This window comes from Saccoglossus kowalevskii, chromosome 5, assembly GCF_978046115.1.
Source record: "Saccoglossus kowalevskii chromosome 5, keSacKowa6.1, whole genome shotgun sequence".
Taxonomy (NCBI): domain Eukaryota; kingdom Metazoa; phylum Hemichordata; class Enteropneusta; family Harrimaniidae; genus Saccoglossus; species Saccoglossus kowalevskii.
The window spans coordinates 10,862,913-10,882,886 of NC_140645.1; the positions used below are offsets into that span (position 1 = coordinate 10,862,913).

The window sequence follows — 19,974 nt, forward strand, 5'->3', positions numbered from 1 at the left end:
CGTGCCGATAGCATCTACAACTTGTTCTTGAAAAATAGAAACAATTTGAAAACTTTTCCTTAATTATAATAGTTTCAAACAATCCACGATTTTCCACTATAAATGATTGCCATCACTGTAAAAAAGAATGCAGGAACGTTGCCTTATATCTTTACTATGTGTGTGATGAAAAAAAAAAAAAACTGCTCGTTTACTCATGGAGTCTCCCATGCAAGTACCAACCACGAACGATCGTGCTTTTCTTTAAACATTTCTTGGTCACATAACCAACATAGCTGCATGGATTATTTGCAGTTAGGCCGATTTGGCGGGTATTTCATGTTTTTGGATGTTTTAAAATCGTTATCGCTGGCACAGAGTTCCTTCTAGTATTGACCTTTGACCTCTACATACTTGGAGCAACACTACGGTAATTTAACAGCAATTCTCGAAATATTTATTCACTTTTTCGAACTTTTAACTATGGTAGTTGTTATTATGATATCTCGGGTAACAATCCCGCTTGAAACAACCAACTTTGCAATCAATTTTCACAACTTTGAAAGCAGTTTGTTGCCGATACTTCGGTTGGCTGTTGTGATAATTTGTTTATATATAAGGCATTCCTGTTGCATTTACTTAATGTTTTCTAAATTTAACTGCGGGGTGTCGTTACAATGACTTAGGTTAAATAAACAAACACCTCCGCCAACATTTCCTTCGCTTTTTCCAACATTGCACGCTGTTTTCTAACATTTTACAGTCAGTTTATGTGAACGTCTATAGGTTGCTTTCAATTGGCATTTATTAAATTTGTTGACTTTACAGCTGCACGTTTCTATATGCCAACAACTTAGGTCATATATACTGATATATCTACCAAAGTTTACATAACTTTGCACAACTTTGCCATCACTTTAAACAACTTTGCCCGGTGTGGTAACGGCTTGAAACCCACTACGTGCCGATAGCATCTACAACTTGTTCTTGAAAATTAGAAACAATTTGGAAACTTTTCCTTAATTATAATAGTTACAAACAATCCACGATTTTCCACTATAAATGATTGCCATCACTGTAAAAAAGAATGCAGGAACGTTGCCTTATATCTTTACTATGTGTGTGATGAAACAAAAAAAAAACAACTGCTCGTTTACTCAGGGAGTCTCCCATGCAAGTACTAACCACGCCCGATCGTGCTTTACTTTAAACATTTCTTGGTCACATAACCAACATAGCTTCATGGATTATTTGCAGTTAGGCCGATTTAGCGGGTATTTCATGTTTTTGGATGTTTTAAAATCGTTATCGCTGGCACAGAGTTCCTTCTAGTATTGACCTTTGACCTCTACATACTTGGAGCAACACTACGGTAATTTAACAGCAATTCTCGAAATATTTATTCACTTTTTCGAACTTTTAACTATGGTAGTTGTTATTATGATATCTCGGGTAACAATCCCGCTTGAAACAACCAACTTTGTAATCAATTTTCACAACTTTGAAAGCAGTTTGTTGCCGATACTTCGGTTGGCTGTTGTGATAATTTGTTTATATATGAGGCATTTCTGTTGCATTTACTTAATGTTTTCTAAATTGAACTGCGGGGTGTCGTTACAATGACTTAGGTTAAATAAACAAACAACTCCGCCAACATTTCCTTCGCTTTTTCCAACATTGCACGCTGTTTTCTAACATTTTACAGTCAGTTTATGTGAACGTCTATAGGTTGCTTTCAATTGGCATTTATTAAATTTGTTGACTTTACAGCTGCACGTTTCTATATGCCAACAACTTAGGTCATATATACTGATATATCTACCAAAGTTTACATAACTTTGCACAACTTTGCCATCACTTTAAACAACTTTGCCCGGTGTGTTAACGGCTTGAAACCCACTACGTGCCGATAGCATCTACAACTTGTTCTTGAAAATTAGAAACAATTTGAAAACTTTTCCTTAATTATAATAGTTACAAACAATCCACGATTTTCAACTATAAATGATTGCCATCACTGTAAAAAAGAATGCAAGAACGTTGCCTTATATCTTTACTATGTGTGTGATGAAACAAAAAAAAAACTGCTCGTTTACTCAGGGAGTCTCCCATGCAAGTACTAACCACGCCCGATCGTGCTTTACTTTAAACACTTGTCGGTCACATAACCACATAGCTGCATGTATTATTTGAAGTTAAGCCGATTTGGCGGGTATTTCATGTTTTTGGATGTTTTAAAATCGTTATCGCTGGCACAAAGTACATTCTAGTATTGACCTATGACCTCTACATACTTGGAGCAACACTACGGTAATTTAACAGCAATTCTCGAAATATTTATTCACATTTTCGAACTTTTAACTATGGTACTTGTTATTATGATATCTCAGGTAACAATCCCGCTTGAAACAACCAACTTTTTAATCAATTTTCACAACTTTGAAAGCAGTTTGTTGCCGATACTTCGGTTGGCTGTTGTGATAATTTGTTTATATATGAGGCATTCCTGTTGCATTTACTTAATGTTTTCTAAATTTAACTGCGGGGGTGTAGTTACAATGACTTAGGTTAAATAAACAAACAACTCCGCCAACATTTCCTTCGCTTTTTCCAACATTGCACGCTGTTTTCTAACATTTTACAGTCAGTTTATGTGAACGTCTATAGGTTGCTTTCAATTGGCATTTATTAAATTTGTTGACTTTACAGCTGCACGTTTCTATATGCCAACAACTTAGGTCATATATACGGATATATCTACCAAAGTTTACATAACTTTGCACAACTTTGCCATCACTTTAAACAACTTTGCCCGGTGTGTTAACGGCTTGAAACCCACTACGTGCCGATAGCATCTACAACTTGTTCTTGAAAATTAGAAACAATTTGAAAACTTTTCCTTAATTATAATAGTTACAAACAATCCACGATTTTCCACTATAAATGATTGCCATCACTGTAAAAAAGAATGCAGGAACGTTGCCTTATATCTTTACTATGTGTGTGATGAAACAAAACAAAAATCAACTGCGCGTTTACTCAGGGAGTCTTCCATGCATGTACTAACCACGCCCGATCGTGCTTTATATTAAACATTTGTCGGTCACATAACCACATAGCTGCATGGATTATTTGAAGTTAAGCCGATTTGGCGGGTATTTCATGTTTTTGGATGTTTTAAAATCGTTATCGCTGGCACAAAGTACATTCTAGTATTGACCTATGACCTCTACATACTTGGAGCAACACTACGGTAATTTAACAGCAATTCTCGAAATATTTATTCACGTTTTCGAACTTTTAACTATGGTAGTTGTTATTATGATATCTCAGGTAACAATCCCGCTTGAAACAACCAACTTTGTAATCAATTTTCACAACTTTGAAAGCAGTTTGTTGCCGATACTTCGGTTGGCTGTTGTGATAATTTGTTTATATATGAGGCATTCCTGTTGCATTTACTTAATGTTTTCTAAATTTAACTGCGGGGGTGTAGTTACAATGACTTAGGTTAAATAAACAAACAACTCCGCCAACATTTCCTTCGCTTTTTCCAACATTGCACGCTGTTTTCTAACATTTTACAGTCAGTTTATGTGAACGTCTATAGGTTGCTTTCAATTGGCGTTTATTAAATGTGTTGACTTTACAACTGCACGTTTCTATATGCCAACAACTTAGGTCATATATACTGATATATCTACCAAAGTTTACATAACTTTGCCATCACTTTGAACAACTTTGCCCGGTGTGTTAACGGCTTAAAACCCACTACGTGCCGATAGCATCTACAACTTGTTCTTGAAAATTAGAAGCAATTTGAAAACTTTTCCTTAATTATAATAGTTACAAAAAATCCACGATTTTCCACTATAAATGATTGCCATCACTGTAAAAAAGAATGCAGGAATGTTGCCTTATATTTTTACTATGTGTGTGATGAAACACAAAAAATTCAACTGCTCGTTTACTCAGGGAGTCTCCCATGCAAGTACTAACCACGCCCGATCGTACTTTACTTTAAACATTTGTCGGTCACATTACCACATAGCTGCATGGATTATTTGAAGTTAAGACGAATTGGCGGGTATCTCATGTTTTTGGATGTTTTAAAATCGTTATCGCTGGCACAAAGTACATTCTAGTATTGACCTATGACATCTACATACTTGGAGCAACACTACGGTAATTTAACAGCAATTCTCGAAATATTTATTCACATTTTCGAACTTTTAACTATGGTAATTGTTATTATGATATTTCAGGTAACAATCCCGCTTGAAACAACCAACTTCGCAATCAATTTTCACAACTTTGAAAGCAGTTTGTTGCCGATACTTCGGTTGGCTGTTGTGATAATTTGTTTATATATGAGGCATTCCTATTGCATTTACTTAATATTTTCTAAATTTAACTGCGGGGGTGTCGTTACAATGACTCAGGTTAAATAAACAAACAACTCCGCCAACATTTCCGTCGCTTTATCCAACATTGCACGCTGTTTTCTAACATTTTACAGTCAGTTTATGTGAACATCTATAGGATGCTTTCAATTGGCATTGATTAAATTTGTTGACTTTACAGCTGCACGTTTCTATATGCCAACAACTTAGGTCATATATACTGATATATCTACCAAAGTTTACATAACTTTGCCATCACTTTGAACAACTTTGCCCGGTGTGTTAACGGCTTAAAACCCACTACGTGCCGATAGCATCTACAACTTGTTCTTGAAAATTAGAAGCAATTTGAAAACTTTTCCTTAATTATAATAGTTACAAAAAATCCACGATTTTCCACTATAAATGATTGCCATCACTGTAAAAAAGAATGCAGGAACGTTGCCTAATATTTTTACTATGTGTGTGATGAAACACAAAAAATTCAACTGCTCGTTTAGTCAGGGAGTCTCCCATGCAAGTACTAACCACGCCCGATCGTGCTTTACTTTAAACATTTGTCGGTCACATAACCACATAGCTGCATGGATTATTTGAGGTTAAGACGAATTGGCGGGTATCTCATGTTTTTGGATGTTTTAAAATCGTTATCGCTGGCACAAAGTACATTCTAGTATTGACCTATGACATCTACATACTTGGAGCAACACTACGGTAATTTAACAGCAATTCTCCAAATATTTATTCACATTTTCGAACTTTTAACTATGGTAATTGTTATTATGATATCTCAGGTAACAATCCCGCTTGAAACAACCAACTTCGCAATCAATTTTCACAACTTTGAAAGCAGTTTGTTGCCGATACTTCGGTTGGCTGTTGTGATAATTTGTTTATATATGAGGCATTCCTATTGCATTTACTTAATATTTTCTAAATTTAACTGCGGGGGTGTCGTTACAATGACTCAGGTTAAATAAACAAACAACTCCGCCAACATTTCCGTCGCTTTATCCAACATTGCACGCTGTTTTCTAACATTTTACAGTCAGTTTATGTGAACATCTATAGGATGCTTTCAATTGGCATTGATTAAATTTGTTGACTTTACAGCTGCACGTTTCTATATGCCAACAACTTAGGTCATATATACTGATATATCTACCAAAGTTTACATAACTTTGCCATCACTTTGAACAACTTTGCCCGGTGTGTTAATGGCTTAAAACCCACTACGTGCCGATAGCATCTACAACTTGTTCTTGAAAATTAGAAGCAATTTGAAAACTTTTCCTTAATTATAATAGTTACAAAAAATCCACGATTTTCCACTATAAATGATTGCCATCACTGTAAAAAAGAATGCAGGAACGTTGCCTAATATTTTTACTATGTGTGTGATGAAACACAAAAAATCCAACTGCTCGTTTAGTCAGGGAGTCTCCCATGCAAGTACTAACCACGCCCGATCGTGCTTTACTTTAAACATTTGTCGGTCACATAACCACATAGCTGCATGGATTATTTGAGGTTAAGACGAATTGGCGGGTATCTCATGTTTTTGGATGTTTTAAAATCGTTATCGCTGGCACAAAGTACATTCTAGTATTGACCTATGACATCTACATACTTGGAGCAACACTACGGTAATTTAACAGCAATTCTCCAAATATTTATTCACATTTTCGAACTTTTAACTATGGTAATTGTTATTATGATATCTCAGGTAACAATCCCGCTTGAAACAACCAACTTCGCAATCAATTTTCACAACTTTGAAAGCAGTTTGTTGCCGATACTTCGGTTGGCTGTTGTGATAATTTGTTTATATATGAGGCATTCCTATTGCATTTACTTAATATTTTCTAAATTTAACTGCGGGGGTGTCGTTACAATGACTTAGGTTAAATAAACAAACAACTCCGCCAAAATTTCCGTCGCTTTTTCCAACATTGCACGCTGTTTTCTAACATTTTACAGTCAGTTTATGTGAACATCTATAGGATGCTTTCAATTGGCATTGATTAAATTTGTTGACTTTACAGCTGCACGTTTCTATATGCCAACAACTTAGGTCATATATTCTGATATATCTACCAAAGTTTACACAACTTTGCACAACTTTGCCATCACTTTGAACAACTTTGCCCGGTGTGTTAACGGCTTAAATCCCACTACGTGCCGATAGCATCTAAAACTTGTTCTTGAAAATTAGAAGCAATTTGAAAACTTTTCCTTAATTATAATTGTTACAAAAAATCCACGATTTTCCACTATAAATGATTGCCATCACTGTAAAAAAGAATGCAGGAACGTTGCCTTATATTTTTACTATGTGTGTGATGAAACACAAAAAATTCCACTGCTCGTTTACTCAGGGAGTCTCCCATGCAAGTACTAACCACGCCCGATCGTGCTTTACTTTAAACATTTGTCGGTCACATAACCACATAGCTGCATGGATTATTTGAAGATAAGACGAATTGGCGGGTATTTCATGTTTTTGGATGTTTTAAAATTGTTATCGCTGGCACAAAGTACATTCTAGTATTGACCTATGACCTCTACATACTTGGAGCAACACTACGGTAATTTAACAGCAATTCTCGAAATATTTATTCACATTTTCGAACTTTTAACTATGGTAATTGTTATTATGATATCTCGGGTAATAATCCCGCTTGAAACAACCAACTTTGCAATCAATTTTCACAACTTTGAAAGCAGTTTGTTTTCGATACTTCGGTTGGCTGTTGTGATAATTTGTTTATATATGAGGCATTCCTGTTGCATTTACTTAATGTTTTCTAAATTTAACTGCGGGTGTGTTGTTACAATGACTTAGGTTAAATATACAAACAACTCCGCTAACATTTCCTTCGCTTTTTCCAACATTGCACGCTGTTTTCTAACATTTTACAGTCAGTTTATGTGAACATCTATAGGTTGCTTTCAATGGGCATTTATTAAATTTGTTGACTTTACAGCTGCACGTTTCTATATGCCAACAACTTAGGTCATGTATACCGATATATCTACCAAAGTTTCCATAACTTTGCACAACATTGCCATCACTTTGAACAACTTTGCCCGGTGTGTTAACGGCTTAAACCCCACTATGTGCCGATAGCATCTACAACTTGTTCTTGAAAATTAGAAGCTATTTGAAAACTTGTCCTTAATTATAATAGTTACAAAAAACCCACGATTTTCCACTATAAATGATTGCCATCACTGTAAAAAAGAATGCAGGAACGTTGCCTTATATCTTTACGATGTGTGTGATGAAACAAAATAAATAAATTAAACTGCTCGTTTATACAGCAAGTCTCCCATGCAAGTACTAACCACGCCTGATCGAGCTTTACTTTAAACATTTATCGGTCACATAACCACATAGCTGCATGGATTATTTGAAGTTAAGCCGATTTGGCGGGTATTTCATGTTTTTGGATGTTTTAAAATCGTTATCGCTGGCACAAAGTACATTCTATAATTGACTTATGACCTCTGCATACTTGGAGCAACGCTACGGTAATTTGACAGCAATTCTCGAAATATTTATTCACATTTTCGAACTTTTAACTATGGTAATTGTTATTATGATATCTCAGGTAACAATCGCGCTTGAAACAACCAACTTTGCAATCAATTTTCACAACTTTGTAAGCACTTTTTGTCTATTCTTTGGTTGGCTGTTGTGATCATTTGCTTATATATGAGGCATTCTTGTTGCATTTACTTAATGTTTTCTAAATTTAACTGCTTGGGTGTCATGACAATGACTTAGGTTAAATAAACAAACAACTCCGCCAACATTTCCTTCGCTTTTTCCAACATTGCACGCTGTTTTCTAACATTTTACAGTCAGTTTATGTGAACGTCTATAGGTTGCATTCAATTGGCATTTATTAAATTTGTTGACTTTACAGCTGCACGTTTCTATATGCCAACAACTTAGGTCATGTATACCGATATATCTACCAAAGTTTCCATAAATTTGCACAACTTTGCCATCACTTTGAACAACTTTGTGTGTGTTAACGGCTTAAAACCCACTATGTGCCGATAGCATCTATAACTTGTTCTTGAAAATTAGAAGCTATTTGAAAACTTTTCCTTAATTATAATAGTTACAAAAAACCCACGATTTTCCACTATAAATGATTGCCATCACTGTCACAATAAATGCAGGAACGTTGCCTTATATCTTTACGATGTGTGTGATGAAACAAAAAAAAAAAGTTCAACTGCTCGTTTACTCAGCGAGTCTCCCATGCAAGTACTAACCACGCCTGATCGAGCTTTACTTTAAACATTTGTCGGTCACATAACCACACAGCTGCATGGATTATTTGAAGTTAAGCCGAATTGACGGGTATTTCATATTTTTGGATGTTTTAAAATCGTTATCGTTGTCACAAAGTACATTCTAGAATTGACCTCTACATACTTTGAGTAACACTACGGAATTTAACAGCAATTCACTAAATATGTATTCACATTTTTGAACTTTTGACTATGGTACTTGTTATTATGATATCTCAGATAACAATCACGATTGAAACAACCAACTTTGCAATCGCTTTTTACAATTTTGTGAGCAGTTTGTTGTCGATACGTTGCTTGGCTGTTGTGATAATCTGCTTATATGGGGACTTCTTGATGCATGTACTTAATGTTTTCGAAATTCAACTGCGGGGGGGGGGGGGTCATGACATTGACTTAGGTTAAATCTACAAACAACTTCGCCAACATTTACTTCGCTTTTTCCAACATTGCACGCTGTTTTCTAACATTATAGGTTGCTTTCATCTGGCATTTATTAAATGTGTCGACTTAACAACTGCACGTTTCTATATGCCAACAACGTAGGTCATATATACCAATACATCTACCAAAGTTGCAATAACTTTGCACAACTTTGCAATCGCTTTTCACAACTTTATAAGCAGTTTGTTTTCGATACTTCGGTTGGCTGTTGTGATATGTATATGAAGTGAAATAAACTTCATTCATTCATTCGTTCATGCAGAATGTTGGGAACCGAACAAAAACATTACTATTCTGTAACTAATTCCGATAAGTAGAACATTTCGATATAGTGTTTCTTTTTGAAACAAAAATGATTTAAAGACAGGTAAATATACTCATTTTGCAAGAAGAATTTGTTCCAAAATTATTTAGAAAATTGTAATTTCCATTGACCGATATATGTCATTGCTAGTCACCTCACCACTCATATTGTAGGGGAGAAGTTCAATTATTTTTGGAAATATCCCATGGATCAGAATGGCAGAAAAAAAAACAATACTTGGACAAGTGCGAATAGAGGAAAGGGCTTTAGAATTTCAAATTTGTCATTGTGTAGTGCCCACACTCTCAGGGATTGCTCAAGTTTTGCGTTACGTACGTACTGACTGCCACTGTAAAATTCAACACCTCAGTCACAGTGGCATTGAAAGTGACCTTCAATATATATGTTTGTTATAGTGAAACTGAAAACATCTCTCACAGTGGTATTCAATCTGACCCACAGGATTTTTGTTATAGTGGCTTAAACAATGAACCTGAAAACAATTCTCACTCTCACATATTTGTCCATCTATGTACTCATCTAAGTAACCTATGAATGTCTCGCAATGTGGCGCCCGAATGAATCATTTATGTAGCTCTAATGGAACCATCCAGAGGGTTCCCAATTTGTCCAACACAACGATTCCCATATAGACTTTCGAAATCCTACTTTCAAAGTGAGAGCCACTGTGACACCCCTCATGTGGGCCACTTTCTGTACTACTGCTCTACTGGTAATGTGTTCAGTTGCACAGTGACAACTCTATACCAATCATTTGAGTATTTTTGTATACCTCTTTGAGAGATGTACGTCACTCTGTATACCACTGTGAGAGATACAGTGGCTGTTGCTGGAAATCTGATCACATCTCTAACAATAGTATACATGCGATGTGACCCATGAAAATGATCACTGCTACGCGAAGGTCAGCTGATTGTCTGCCTTCAATGCGTCCTTTCCCAACGGATGAAATACATATAGTGCGCACTTATGACTTGCAATTAATTTATTATAATCCTAATTACGATTGATTTCGTTCACGCCATTCAGTGAATTGCTGTACATAATTCATACAGTAAATACAGCATACAGTAAATATTTATGAATAGCAAACCTGACATAAACACAGAAAACACTGAATTAAGAAAGCATTCAGGTGTAACATGTCAACAATAATGAATAAACATCCTGTAAATAGCCAATCAATTATACACAATTATATGAATCAGTGTTCACTACATATGTTATTGCATCATAATCTATAGGCACTTGTATCGAGCAGCATGGAAAGTCTCAGCACATATAAAACACATCAAATTTCCAAAAAAAAATATTCTCATGGTAGTTATATACTGATTGTAAGCCATATTGTAAGATTGTAAGTTTCTGGGTCAGTCAAGATGGATTAGGGGTGCTCAATAGAAGTTATGCAGACAACCTTTACAGAGCATCACACTCAACTTTCTCATAAGGTTAAACTACAAATTAATATATTTGCTTATGTTTTATAATAAAATGCACACTATTTTGTGGAGATTAAACATAGTCTCAATAACAAACATAAATTACAACAATAAAAAAATAAATAAATCTACATTTTGTCCATAACAATTGGCGTGTTGAGTTATTGAGTGAAAGAAACATCGAGAAGCATGCATTGTGAATTAGATCTAAAAGTAGTAAGATACAACTGATTTGAATCAGACAATGTTGCACTCACTAAAAAATAAAACGTTGTATATTCTTGGAAAATATGAATTGCTTTTAAGCTTAAGACATCAAATAGTAGATCTAAAATAATCTAATTGGAAAATAATAGTTTCTGACGCAATGTAGGTGTTAAATCATGCACAACTAAGACTAGCTTGTACGATACATAAGCAAGCACAGATGAAGTGGCGGTAACATGAACGAATTGCAAATGAAAACACATTAAGAAGCATTGTTAGTTATATTACATTTAAAGTATAAATAAATTTGTGCTTTATCGTTTCTAATTTTGCTTCAAGGTTATTTTTGAAACGATACCACACCTGTTCCAAATTCAAGAGGACAGCTTCCCAGGTCTGCGTGTGAATAATAATAGCCACTTACGCAAGGGGCTTTGTTAAATAATATTGAATCGTCAGTGTAAAAGATGTTAAATTAACATCGGACATATCATTGATATACAGGATAATAATAATGATCCTTGAGAAAAACACCAAAGGTAACAGCTTTCCACAAGAACTGATGACCGCCGATGACGAGTAGGAGTGGAACCATAATTTAAGTTGACTGCATATACCGTAAAACTGTGATATGTGATTTGTGTGGCTGACAGAATCAATAGCTCTGCTGTAATCTACGTTTATGTAGTCATTTGAGTTTTAACGTAGTCAATGCAATTATTATGTGTCCTATTAAAAAAACACGTTGTGAATTACTGATTATGCCCTATTAAGTGATTTGTAATGTGATCACAGCATCTGTCTCAATGATACAGTGAGGTTTACTATGATGGCTGCTGTCAATGAGACAGTTTTCTTCACATTATTGCACAATGTGACCTTTCGATTGAAGAAATCAGCGAGGTACACAATGAGTGGCACTGAGGGCATGTGTGGGTTTCATAACTGTGCCTTTTGCGAAACTATGATTGCGAAATCTAATAAAGCTTATTTTCATATTTTAGTAACTGATTAGATTTTGGTTATTATCACAAATAGTTAGTGACACGTCAAAACTAAAATACAAATATCACATGGATATCTAAATGTAAACAGGCTATATTTCATTAAAGTCGATACACCCAGTGCAGTTAGCATGATGTTGGGTAAACCACTTCCCATATATTCACAATGTGTTAGTTCTATACTATAATTTTTTTTATCACGTCACATGACCTGTCTTATAAAAATCATGGAGTATTTTTATGCAGAGCAAGAGATTTGTCTTGATATAGAACCCATAACACATACTACAGAAACACAACTGAAATAGTCTGGCTACTTTGAAGTAAGTAATTCAGTTATAACATTGTTTCATTAATGATATACTAATAACAAGTGAGTAATACAATATTACAGCCCATCGTTCTGATTGGTTGGCGCGGTTTACACCGTTCAGCTAGTTACGGAAATACAGAAAACCATAATGCTTTGAAGTGGTTTGTGTTTGTTTGCTACACCCACTTTGTTAGGACTTTACCAGTTTACAAGTTTGTTTGACCACCTGTCTATTGTATTTTTAAAAGCATATACTAAGATGGTATAGTCACTGTGAAACTGAACACATCTCGCACACATGATATACATAGTGACCCACAAGATCTTTGTTATTGTTGCTACCACTGTGACACATATATCAGAGTGCCTCTGTCGTCATCTCCGTAACCCTATGAATGTATCTCAAGGTGGCGCCGAAATTACTGATAGACTGAACCCAAGTATGTACATATTGACTTTTGAAATAGATACATAATGTCATCGACATATGTTTAATTGCGACGCATTAACATTGCCCCGGTGGTTGGTGTTTACAGTGAAATTTGCTCACCAAATGAACTCATTCTTGTGGTTAATCGTGAGCATTTTTTTTAAACATATGTCTGGTCATTTGAAATGAAGGGAGTTTTCACCTACATGAGTGACCACTGACAGCAATGACAGATGGCTTAGTGGAGTACATTATTGAGATCACTGCATCTGTCTCAATGATGCAGTAAGATTCACTATGATGGCTACGGTCAATGAGGCTCAGTGTTCCTCACATTAATGCATAGTGTGACCCTCTGTGCGAGTCATAACCGGGACAATCTATTCCAGATTATAAACTGAATAACATTTCATTATACTGTTTATTTTTATGTAGATCGCAAGCTAGTAATTTTGGTACTGTTTCATTTGTCTCCAAATTGAATAATGCTGGTACAAAACCATTTGAAAATTATATTACCCATAATTCAATGCAATATTATAATGGCAAATTCACAAAGCTACTTGGTCTATAATTTAGAAAACAGTTATGAAATATAAAATTGTTTTCTAGTAATGTTTGAGAAACAATGTTTGCCAAATGTAATACAGATTATTATTCTATATTTTAGTTACTAACTATCAAATATGATTTTTATATACTAATTAATAATGGGCAGTGACACGGCAAAAATTGCTGAACACGTATCTCATGAATATATAGATATAGACAGGCTTATATTGTTACATTTTAGTCAGTACGCCCAGTGAGGTTATCATACTACAGAAAACACAACGAAATTTGTCAAGCTATTTTGAAGTAAGTAGACATCTGTTTCAGTCATGATATTTGTTATTGTGCTATGTTTATTATCATTTCTCTACATGTCATGGTATCATAACTGACAAACACAGTTCATATTAAAGTCAGTCGTTCTAACTACTTTGGTAAGCTTGGTTGGTTTGGTTTACACCAATTGGCCTGTTACAGAAGTACAGAAGAGGAAAAGTCAAACATGTTACCAACACAGTGTGTGTTTTAAAGCAGTTTCATACACCACAAGGCTACCAGTAGCATGACTGTGTTGCATGTGACCCATCACTGGTAGACACACTGTTTGAAAGTATATACATACAACACTTTGTAAAAAATTGTATTACAATAATAAACCAATTTTGACATGTTGAACTATTGGATCAACTTCACTGAACATTGTTTAGATGAACCATAGTCCTTAGAAAGAGAGGGACAGGCAACTGGATTATAAAACAAAGGATTTCACGACATCCGGCGTGCAACGTGGGTTACTACAGTTATAAACAAATGACCAAGCTAAGGAAGCCGTATGCCGTCACTCACAATCAATCGGCCGCGCAGTTTGCAACACGTCTTTCAGTGCTTGTGCTCATTACATTGAATTTTTAATTTCAATACAAGATCCATTTTTTTGTACTGGTTATTAGGTGACACTTATTATATGTAGAGTTACAATTCGTTTTTTTTCATCAGTATAAATTAACTACTCGGCTGGTTTTATGTGCGGTGACAAATGGGTGACTAATACTTATCCTGCGACTGCCACATTTTCGCCCGTTTTCGGGAAAATAAAAACACTTGTTGTTTGCATTATCGTATTTTCACTTGAATCATACTATTTTCAAAGATACTCGCGTATTTTAGTTTTGCTAGTCTATATTTTAAAATCGTAATTCTGAAATTTCCGAACTGTCTGAAAGGCCGTCTGGACAGACAGGTCTCGTCCAGATTGTTTTTAGATCGCTGTATTTCGCCCCATTTCTCAAAAATAAAACATCTATTGTTCCAATTTGTTGCGGTGTTTACTTGAGTCCTGCCATTTTCGAAGTAATTAGGGTATTTTATTTTGATGACTTGCTATACAAAAGTCGAAATAACGAATTTTCTAAACTGTTTGAAACCGTGAAAGTCAGCAGCTTACACCGGAAATGGTTGACCCGGTTTGTTTTAGATCGCTGTATTTTCGCCCGATTTGTCAAAAATAAAACATCTGTTGTTCAAATTATTGCATTTTTTACTTGAGTCGTACAATTTTCGAAGTAATTAGGGTATTTTAATTTGATGACTTTCGTTACAAAAGTCGAAATTATGAATTTTCCAAACTGCTTGTAAACGTGTGACAATCATCCGACAACGAAAATGGCTGAACCGATCTTTTTTTGATTGCTTTATCTTCGCCCGATTTCTCAAAAATAAAACATCTGTTGTTCAAATTATTGCGTTTACTAAATAATTTGGGTATTTTAATTTGATTACTTGCTTAAAAAAAAGTCGAAATTCTGAATTTTCTAAACTATTTGGAAACGTGTGATACTAAGTGGAAAACTCATTAACATACAATTAGCATATTCATGACCGTCGCTTCAGTAGTCACGCAGGGAAACTCACGCGTTTTGCGCGATTTCATGAGTGCTGCCGACAGTACAAATAAACAGATGGTTGTTTATTCGTTAATAGGATTGTGAGATTATTTGGAGGATTATAACCCAGGTTAAAACAAAAGAAATAATGAAGTTGCCTGTCCCTCTCTTTCTAAGGTATATGGATGAACATAGTGTGATAAACTAATGTGTCAAGGGAATGAACTTAAGTCCCTTAAGGTGATGATTGATATACACAGAAATTGGCATTATCATTTATCTGTTTGTGACATTTTGAAATTTACCCACAATGCACCTGATACATGTATGTTTGGCCTGAAACATCATATATCAGGCCTCGTAGTAGTTTACAATATTCTAACCATAACAATCATAAATTCACCTGATTAAAAAAATCAATTACAGAAACATTGTATTTTATATTCTACTTTGCAGGATGTACTATTCGCAAATGGTCCCGTCTCGTCTTTTGTTATTCGTGATTGATATGATAGATGTGTTCATAATAAATATGTCACCTCATCTTGACATGTCCAATTACGTACCTTTAAATAATTTGTATTATATTTTAACTTATTCTGTGTTTGTTTTCTCTTTAAGAACTGGTTCTAGTCATGGCAAAAACTGTGATACTGCTGTTGATGTGTCTTGTTGCCTTAAATATGGCTATTTGTGGTGAAGTCCGGGCCATGTCCCCATCTGAGTTCCTATCTGAAACTCAATTCAATATGGAACAAGAAGAGGAGAACAACGGTGACACTGGCACAGAAAAGAGGTGATGTGGTGGGAAATAGCGAAATCAGTGGATAAAATAAATATATATTAATAATCTGTAAAACAAATCTGTAATATGTTTGTTAATTTTTTAAACATGAATTTGATTGGGATCAATGTCAAAAGCCACAGCCCCTAGAATTTTGTAATATACACAAACTACTTCACATGATAATTGTTATCAATTGTGACTATTTGTTAATCAAAAAATTATAGTGAGACTATACTGAAGTCGCGAGTGGCGAGTACTAACGTATCATTGAATTTAGATCACCGTTTGTTCATTAGCCAGTCATTTAAAAAATCATAGAAATTGAAATGAGTAGATGACCCATTAATCACAGTTTCCAATTTGAGCTCTTGGTGACTCGACGGATGTTACTTTAACCTTGAATCCAAATTAATTGATTCATAGTCTCACTCTGTACAACCTGTGAAGTGATGCTGGTTGAATGAAGTGGTACAATTTTTGTTAAATCTTTCCATTTAGCATGTATTCCCATGGCAGCTAACATGTTATTGAATTCAACCACGTGTACTACCGAGGGTGGCTGCTCCACCACTCGCACTGATTACGTATCACACTGTAGACCCACAGAGTATCAACCCACAACGATCAGTTGTGTTTGGTAATTTTGTGTTGCGAGAGATTTATCATCAAATGATTCAGTGCAAAGAGATTCTTTTTTTGTTTTTTTGATGGAACCGTTTGCCTCATTATGTCCTTTGCAGTTTATGATTTTCTAAAATAGAGATTTTCAAATGTTCGTTTATATTGCTAATAAAAGTGACCCCACGGTGCCTATATCTGTGTGGTATTTCTCACTGTGACCATAAATATGTACCACATACTGACCCACAAAGTTACTCGTACTGACTCATGTTAAGGCACTAAGGTTGATCCTTATGTTTGTTTATTTATCTGAACACCATATTGACCACCATATTTTTCATTGTGGCCCCCGCACTTGAACCTCATTTTATCACTCATTGTGACCATAATTGTCTTCCGCTTTGCTTCACATATCGACTGCTCTCCCACAGTGACCTCAACATTCCCCTCTCAGAGGAACAGAACGTAGTCCCCATAGTTTTGTCCCACAGATGCTGTCAGTGTGAACCTACATTATTGTAACTCAAACTGTCAAACCTTCAATATGTAAAATACAGCAACCCTTATAATGTACTCCACAGTGCCATGCATTTAAATCCTTACCATGTCATTGATATTCACATCGGTTTTCATAGTTACCCCCACAGTACCTCTCAACATCTTTTGTCCACATTGTGTTGCATATAGTACCCTGCACAATATTATGGCTTGCACTTGCCCCTTTTTAATTCCCTCTCGGTAGTCTCCAATGTGACCCTCGCAGTTTATAATATTGGGGCTCACACTTATTTTTTTGTGCTGGTCTTGTGATTTCAACGTCAAAAGGCATGGTGAAATCCTTGAGAGTATGGGTGAATTCATCTAGAGCACTGTTCGTGATCGGTAAAATAAAACAAGAATTGGTAATTCACTTTTACGCAATATTACAGTCTCTGTTAGTGATGTTATGATACATGCAATGTGTAATGTTACCAATGCAGTATTGATGCACTCGTTCTCCAAGGAGTAACTCACTCAGACCCAGCTGCATTGTAATAGTTGGATGGATAGTATTTTGAATATTGATGACATTTCTTGGATAGAATGTCAGTAAATTCAGCAAACGGTAGAATGTGTGCGTCGTCATTCTGTAAACAAATAATTCCATTTTGCAAACAATGGGTTAAAAATACGGTATCGGACAGGCCACCAGTTATCCAACATTTATGGTAACTGAAATAATTATGCAGTGAGACTGGAAAGCCTTTCACCGAGGTTATCCAATCCGGCTTCACCGATAAACAAGTAATTACGCAGTAGATGTAAGAAGTGTTGAAAAAGAATTGCAAACTCACTGAAATAGTAGAATAGTGAATTAGAGTATGCATGAGGATAAAATTACCAATTGCCATATTTCCTGTAGTGAATTCACCAACTTGAAAACATTTCACTATTTTTTCTCATCTGATGCTTACACATTAATAGTGGATTACTTATAAATGATTCGGATGGAATGTCATGTCTTGAACATCAATAACGCATTACCTGTCAATATTGGTGGCTTATCTAAATATTATTTATTTCATTAGGGTTATTTTACGTTACTTAATCAAAACATAATTCATTAATCATGTGGCGGACCTATAAAAAGCTAGAATCAATGTGTGCATAATAGGATTTACTATGGTTAGTAAATTTCGGACGACAACAATTACATACACTGTGAACACATATGGTGGAGGTCATTAAGATGGGTCACTGTTAAGATTCCCAATTTCGATATAGGTAAATTGCTGCTCATGCTGATTCAAACGTTGTTTTTTTCTCATTACATTTTTGGGAAACAATCGTTATTACGTTTCAAAACTCTTATTTTCCAAATTTTATTTACCAACTATTATATATGATTTATATGTGCTTATTACTAATGTGTAGTGGCACGACCAAATTACTCTAAAATACACATATCTCATGAATATGTAGATATAAACAGACTATATTATTACATTAGGTCAGTACTCCCAGCATACTACAGAAAACACAACTGAATTTGTGATGCTATTTTGAAGTAAGTTGACATCTGTTTCCGTTATGATATTTTTTATTATGTAATGTTTCACGTTTCGTGATATCATAACTGACAAATACAATTCATATTAAATCCAGTCGTTCTGACTACTTTGTTAAGTTTGGTTAGTTTTGTTTACACCGTTCGGACAGTTACACAAGGTCTGTATAAAAATGCATTCACTATGGTCAGTTAAGGATAAGACCCAATATGACAGCAAGCTAGGATATGACAGCTGAGATAGGGAAAATTATTATTTGCATACTCACACTTACAATGTGTAAGCTTGTGACCGTATTTTGAATAATACATTACTCCGGGGATATTAATGTCGCGATTATTTCAACTTTCCCAGTACAGAAAGATCGTTAACTGTACGTACACTCAAGACTCGTGACCTGCACGTGACGGAAATCACGCCATAGTGACTTTGGAATCATGTTTCAGGGATCGTCGGAAATAACTGCTTTAACTGGTTGGTTTGTGTAGGCCGGGCCATATTCTCATCTAAATTGCTGTTTGATATCCAACTTGACAAGAAACAATAAGCAGAAAAGGTAAACGGCAGAAGTTACATTGAAAAGTGAAATGCGTGTACAATTCGAATAAATATGATCTGTATAAAAAACAACGAGTTTTTATATTTCTTTAATCTTGATTCAAATTTCACTCACAATGACAACAACACACGTAATAATGTATATCAGTATGTTTTAATATTATGAATCTTTGTCAGCAATTCAAAAACTGCAACAATATTGGCTTGTTTGAAAAAAGTGGCTAATTGGCCGCTAGAGAAACTTATAGTGAAAGAAGCACATCGTACTGTCGCAAATTTGGATATAATCGATACAGATATGTTGCCTGGGCAGGAATATGTTGTTCTATCAAAGTTCTAATTAATCACTTGATTTATTGACATTGACAATGTATTTAAAATTATGAAATCCTTACATCTTGGGAAGAGGATAGTATCATACTACAGTTGAATGGTCACAGAATCTGTCACAATAACACATAGTAAGGATTAATATGAAGAACACATTGAGGATCACATTGTGAGGCATCGTGAGAGTCACTAAAAATGTAATTTGAGGGACATATAAGGATTAATATTAAGGTCAACATCTAGTGCCCTATGACGAATACAGAAAGTCATACATTGATGATCACAGTCATTACCAAGGTCAACGTGAGTGCCACAGGGT

General features: G+C 35.1%; 1 long non-coding RNA gene across 1 annotated transcript; it reads left to right on the plus strand.

Annotated features, from left to right (window-relative positions):
* The first annotated feature begins 13,609 nt into the window (after positions 1-13,609).
* Positions 13,610-16,174, plus strand: LOC146745479 (uncharacterized). The gene is made up of 2 exons (XR_014929482.1): positions 13,610-13,734; positions 15,933-16,174. It is a non-coding gene; the product is annotated as an uncharacterized LOC146745479 (long non-coding RNA).
* The last annotated feature ends 3,800 nt before the right edge of the window (positions 16,175-19,974 follow it).